Source organism: Parasteatoda tepidariorum, chromosome 7, assembly GCF_043381705.1.
Source record: "Parasteatoda tepidariorum isolate YZ-2023 chromosome 7, CAS_Ptep_4.0, whole genome shotgun sequence".
NCBI lineage: Eukaryota > Metazoa > Arthropoda > Arachnida > Araneae > Theridiidae > Parasteatoda > Parasteatoda tepidariorum.
The window spans coordinates 61,883,231-61,890,454 of NC_092210.1; the positions used below are offsets into that span (position 1 = coordinate 61,883,231).

At 30.0% G+C, this 7,224-nt stretch overlaps 1 protein-coding gene across 1 annotated transcript in view; it reads left to right on the forward strand.

Moving 5' to 3' along the window:
• The window catches only part of LOC122269395 (uncharacterized), a 20,004-nt gene that overhangs the window by 2,744 nt on the left and 10,036 nt on the right, over positions 1–7,224 (forward strand). The gene's annotated exons all lie outside the window — the stretch shown is intronic.

Sequence of the window (7,224 nt, forward strand, 5' to 3'; positions counted from 1 at the left end):
ATTAAACATAGCTTCTTCATTAAACATAGCACTCTTCATTTAGCTCAGCTATAATGTGTTTTTTCTTGGACAAAGTCATTATTTATTCTCTAAAACACTGGTCGACAATAACAAAATCAATACAAATTCAAAATAAATATTTGTTTACGTTATTAACGCATGCGCAATGAGAGATAATGTCTGCGTTGGACCGACTGCTCACGTTGAGCTAACAAAAAAGTATTTTTTTTGGCGTCAGCTCTACGTCAACTTTCCGCTGACGCCCAGATAAGGCGCTAGTTCTAAGAAACCAGGCCTCGAGCTAACAAACCAGTATTTTGTTGGCATCAGCGGGACATGGACGTCACGCTGACGCCCAGATGAGGCGCTTGTCCTAAGAAACCAGACCTTGAAACTGCACCATTAGGGTAAATTATTTTTTAAAAATTTATTTTTAGCTTTAAAATGCATTAAATGCATTTTTTATGTTTACTGTTCTAGAACTACGTATTCCTTTAGCTTAAAGACAGTTTATAAGTGTTAAAGTTCGTTTCGCTTTGTGAAAAAAAATTCTTACTACTGAAATTCGCAGGTTTGCATAATTAATAATAGCAAATAAGTGCACAATTTGATGATTATTTCAAAGCAGCTAATTTGATTTAGTTTTTATACTTAGTATTTATTTCTTAATGTTAGCGTAAGTTAAACTAAATATTTTAATAACAAGTTCACCACGATACCATACCAACATGTAAGAAACAGAAATTAAATTCACTGTCACTTGAACAATATGAGTGTAAGTACTTACATATTCTCTTGATTTTTGACTGAATTGTTCTAAATCTCGTAATACTTGAAATTCTATTCATTTTAATTGGCGGACCAAATGGTCGCCGTGGGCGACTGGTATTTGATGAAAATATATACGAGAAATTGTTACAAAATATATATCATTTCGAACATTTCTAAACTTTTTCCCTATGTTGCATAATCAATTTAATCTATTAAGTTTTTAATTAGATCTTAAAATAAATGGAGTATTAGTTTTCAACGACATATTTCGACACACTGAACTTTTTGTAACCAATTATAGCAAATTAAATTAATTAAAAAAATAACGGTATAGATACTAAATATCTTTAGAAAATCTATTAGAGCTTCACGAATGTAAAATTTTTTAACCGCACTTTTAAAAATTGATTTTTCTTTCGATTAATATTTTTTTTAATGGAATTTGATGAAAGACTGACCCTTAGAAAAAAAATTTTTTTTTCTTTCTCCGAGTTCTTTTGATTGAAACCGGATCCACAACTTCCTCATAATAACTCCATCCCGCAAAATATTTTTCAAAAATGGCCATAGGAAATACGCACAAAACATAGTTAAGTAAAAGATAGATTACTTTTCATCTTTCAATAAGCTGTTAATCCGATAAAAATTGTTGAAATGATCGAGTGCGTTGTTTTCAGATGTTTTCAAAGCGAAATCTTATCAATCAAACATGCGTTTTACTACACGTATTTGGTTATATTTAATATTTTTAATTACTTGTAAAAATATTTTTTTTTTTACTTACTATGCGATCCATAAATTAAAACAATTATTCTTTGATTCTATCTCCTCTTAATTTGCAGATTCTTAACTTATATAATGATTTTTCATTAAAAAAAAACAGAATTTTTTTTTCTTCCAAATTATATGTTATTGCAGGTATGGCAATAATATATAATATGGCAATAATATTAATATTATGGCAAAAAGTTTGCCCGATTTTTATAATAAAATGTTTAAACAGAATAGGAAAGTAAAAGATTCCAGTTTTAAATTAAACAATAAATAAATGAATTAGTTAAAAATTTTATAAATAAACAAATAAGAAAAGGAAATATATATCTACAAGTAAAAAAAGATTTTTTCATAGGTTTTAGTTGTGTTTGTTTGCAAACATTATAATATATGAAGAGCAAGGGGGGGGGACGATTTATGTCCATTTTTCACATAATTGACGATTGACACGCCATCTGTTGCATTTTGAGGATTACTAAGTTTTGATATAAACAAACGGAAAAATCGGTTCTCCTTGAGAGTAATTACATAGTGAAGATAGGCTATACTGCGCAATAACCACTCTTTTCCGCGAGCAAAATCGTTTTTTCTCCGATTCAAACACACGCAACTTCAATGGACACAAACCGTCCCCCCCCCGTGGTCTTCATATGATTTATAAACTAAAAATTCAAATATCTAAGTTAAAAAAATATACTATGAATTAAATAACTTATGAACTATAAAAACATGGAAAAATTATTAACTCATCATAATAAATTTAAATTCAAAATGTGAAGCTTAGTATAGTATCAGTATGCAATTCAAACGTACTGTTGTTCCATTAGCTAAATTCCTAAATACAAATTCCTAAGTCGGATCACGAATTTTGCAGTAGAATTTGATCACGTTCAATTCATCAACGACTAACACTGAATTTTAATTTGCCATTTTAGACGTCGCTTATGCTTTTTTAATTTAATTAAATTAAAACTAAAAACTTGTTGCAATAGTTAAAAAAAAAAAAATAATATGAAATGTCCGGTATGCTAATGGCTCCAGGTTAATCCTAATCACAGCATTTACTTAATGATAAATCATGCTAAATTTAAAAGGCTTAAGATTTATGTCTTCAAGCTTTATTCCTTTTTTCGAAGAGAATACTAAAAAGGAGATTGCAATTTCTGTAAGACTAATAGTTACCGACCAAAGGGTTTCACCGTTGTCACGTGAACTAAACACTACAAAATTACAGTAAAGTAAAATCAAAACCAAAAAGATTGATGCACATAAGAAAAAATCCCAATATCGAAAAGATCAAACAGATAAAAATGAAACAGAATTCTCAAAAAACGTCAAAAGCGTGCAATACACATAAATGAGTGAAATTAACCAAAAATAAAAGTGTCAAAAATACAGGTAAAAACGTATAAAAAGTAAGATTAGGTAAAACATCAAATCGTAAAAATACGGAAACTCACATTAAAAACAAATAAGACTAAAATAAGATTAATAGAATAATTAAAATAGTCGACTATAAGTTCAAAAGTTCAAGTGTCCCCTTTTCAAGGCTAAGTGCCTCTAAGATAAAAAATGTTCTAAGGTATACCAAAGTTTCTCTAAAAAAGATAAATATTCAAAGATGACACCATGTAAGACTGAGGGTGCTGAAGTTCACTAAGATTTCGTTTCGAATGCCCTATGTATGATGAGGATGTCAAAATTACAAGGCTGCGGGGTTGAACATTGATAGCCGTAAACTCGGCATTGGGCTGGTCATAAAACGATATAAAAATAATCAAATTAGGATAGAGCTCTCGCTTCTCAATGAGGTTATAGGGTTCGAAACCCAACTGTGGCTACTTGATACGAATTCTGCACCCGGCTCGCAACAACTACAGTACTGACGTAAAATGTCCTCATGAGTTAGAATCCTTTTACAATCTGGCTAACAGTGGAAGGTTTTGTAGTTTTCCTTTCCATATAACGGAAATGCTGGTTAGTTCCTTTATAAAGTCTTCCACGAAGGCTAGTTTATTTCAATGCTTAGTCCAGGAGTTCTCTTGTCTTCGAGGTTGGATTCAAAATTACAAGGCCATGGAGTTGACCATTGATAGTCGTAAGTTTATTACTGGATCGGCTGTTCAACGCCGGCTAAAAATAAAATTAATTAAACAGGTTTTGATCATCATGATTTTTAAGGTTTCGATAACTTTATTTTTTACAATTAAATATTATTTGGTAATCCTTAATGAGCGCATTTTACAAACTTTTCACTTTTGATAAGGATTCTAAATACAGTACAGAACCCGTTATCCGGAAATCAGAAAACCGGAAAACCAAAAAACCGGAACGTAATTCGATAAATTTTCTCGCCATTTTTTTAAAAAAAAATTTTTTTTCCCTCATAAGATTTTACGATTTTTCTTTCTTTTTTTAACGATGTTTACCTTACCATCATTTTGGAAATAATCATTAGTCTATTACTTCATCGTTTTTTCTTATTTTTAAGATTATTTCCAAATTTTTTTTTTTTAGTTGGATTTAACAATAAAAAAACGGCTTTTTGTAGCGATTCAGAAAACTGGAAAAATCAGTTATCCGGAATAGCGATGGTCCCGACCGTTCCGGATAATCGGTTCCCTACTGTAGTGCACATATTCATGGCGGATAATACGATTCAATTGATGTTTTATTTAAAGCAATTGACTTCATTATCGTTAGATATAATTTATTACAATTCATTCATTCAATTAAATTTATATTTAACGGCTGTTATGAACTTTTTGATAGAACTCAAAATAATTTTTATAGCAAAATTTTTCCTTTTTTTTCTTTTCTTTTTAAGCTCTTTTCAATATTTTAAATTAAGCGCTAACATAAGATTCTAATCTTGTTCTAAGGCAGTAAGCCAAATTAGATAAGTTTGTTTCTCATGATACTAATTTTTCGAATTCAATAGTTTACAGGCGATGAACAACACCATGATGGAACCACTAGAAGATATTGATAAACACCAAACCCATTATCTAACCAATGTAACAACAGATTAACATCCAATCATGACTAATGCTTTCCATTTACTGCCATAATCAACTAATACTCCTCTTGTAGCAGGTCCACAGGTGCGGTGCAACAATAATTCTGATAAATTGTCGCTACTAGGCTGGGATAGCCTGGTCGGTGGGGTGCCGAGCCCATGTCCAAGAGTTCGTGGGTTCGGTCCCCGCCGGTCGAAGACTCCCCGTGTAGTAAATGGTGACTGATGCACGTTAAATCTGTCGAGTCTCAAAGTCCTCCATGTTTCCATAACAAATCAATACCTCTGGGGATACTGATCCGGGAGTTTCCTTGTCTTCTGGATTGGTTCAAAATTACAAGGCTACGGCGTTGAACATTAGTAGTCGTAAACCCAAAAATTGGGTCCGCTGTTCAACGGCGTTCATAAAATAAAATAAAATATTTTAAATTAATCAAACAAGAAATTAAAAATCATGTCTCTTACTTTTAGCAACCTACTTTAATACCGATTATTATTTGATTTGATTTTGCTTCATATTAGTCTTTTTATTCATAAATATATATAAAAAAAAAAAAATAAAAAAAAATCTTAACACAAAATTTGAAATGTTGAAAAAAAAAACGAAATAGAAATTCCCGAAGGAAAGTAAAAAATAAAAAAATAAAAATGAAATATACTCCTTTTAAATTATTAAGTTTCTAAAGAACACACGAGTTGTTAAGCTTTATTTTCTTTCTCGAAAATATTCATTATTATCATAAGTTCGTTTACTCTTTCTTAGAGAAAGAATATATTTTTATTTCATTTTTTAAATTTAAAATATATTTTTTAAATCATGAAACTAATAGCTCCTGTTTTATAAAATGAATGAAAGCTGCTTTTAAATTTCGAAAAATAATGAATGTTTACTTTGAAAGAGGAGGAAAATAATTTAAATTACGTAAAATGTTATTTATGTTTAGGCTCGAGTGACATTATTCTATTTTTACTCATCGTTATTATTATTATTGTTACTCCAAGTTACAAACACTATTTTACTTTTTTATTTTATTTTTATTCGCCTAGACTTTCTATTATAAAAATTATCTTTAAATAATTCTTTTCAACTTTAAAAAAGTAACTAAAGTTTGCAGTTTTATTAAATTTAAAGTATTAATACAAAGAACGGTTTTGCTAAAAACAACTAGTTTTGTGTTTAAATAATTGATTTCCATGCATGTTTTTAATAAAAATAAAATAATTAAAAAGAGATTACTTTGCCGTTATTCAGTAATTGGTTGCTGAAACATGTTTGCTTAAATTATTATTTTTTTATTTAAATTTATATCTATCAGTGTTTTTTTCTTTTCTTTTTTTTTTCTTTCTTTTTCTTTTGAAAGTTTTTCGAAATATTATCTTTTTACTGTACTATGATATTAACTATGATTTTTAAGAATTAATATTCCATATTGTTATGTGAACAAGAAGAATACATTAAGTATTATATTATATTAAGTGATGCAAGTTTACTGAATTATAATATAGTGCAGAATATTTTATAAATTAGTACCCGCCTGCCTGATAAGTTGGTTTTTATTTTATTTTACAACCGTCGTTGAAAAGCGAACCCAATTTTGGTCTTACGACTTCTAATATTCATCCCGTAGCCTTGTAATTTTGAACCCAATCCAGAAGACAAGGAAACTCCTGGATTAGTACCCCCAGAGGTATTGATTTGTTATGGGAACATGGAGGACTTTGCGACCCGACATATTTAAAGTGCATAAGTCACCATTTACTACACGGAGAGCCTTCAGCGGCTTTGATCGAACCTACGACCGCTTGCACATGGGCCCAGTTTCCCCGGCAGTAATCAGTATTGCTTTCTGGAATCCCGGGGAAAAAAGCGCATCAATTATGTATTGTACAAATTTTAAGCCAATTATATTCCAGCCGTTGAACAAGGTAATTTAATTAATTTTTCAAACGTAATTAGATATTCATTAAAACAATCAATCAATGTACAAAATTAAATTTGAAGTTGAATGAATAAAATTTTTAATTTATTATGTATATTTAAGACCAATTGCTGGGAGAAGGGCAGAATGGGAAAAGCTTCTGAGGAAGGCCCAGGCTCACAAAGGACTGTCGTGCCAATGCTGACGATGATGATATAATAGTTGAGTGAATAAAATTTTTAATATTTTATGTATATTTAAGGCCAATTGCTGGGAGAAGGGCAGCATGAGAAAAGCTTCTGAGGAAGGCCCAGGCTCACAAAGGGCTGTCGTGCCAATGCTGACGATGATGATATAATAGTATTAAATAATGAATCAACTCTAAAGCAATTAGCAATAATCTCTCAAGAGTTTAATCCTTTGATAAGTTAAAAATATTAACAAAAATAATAAATTATTTATCACATACAATTTTAAAAAATAACTAGTTATTATTTGTATATTGTTGTTATTATAATATAAGAATATAATAAGCGTAATTATCGAAATTTAAAGCAATTTTAGAACTGATTAAAAGATCTAATTTATTGAAGCTATACTTCTTATGCGACTTCCAACAAGGTTGCGTTAAACGTTTAACGCTACATTTTTATTGGCCGGGAAATCACGTGGTAGGATCCAGTTTTCCCTCATTCATTTCCATATTGTTTTGGTTCTCACTAGCATAAAAATAATAAAAGT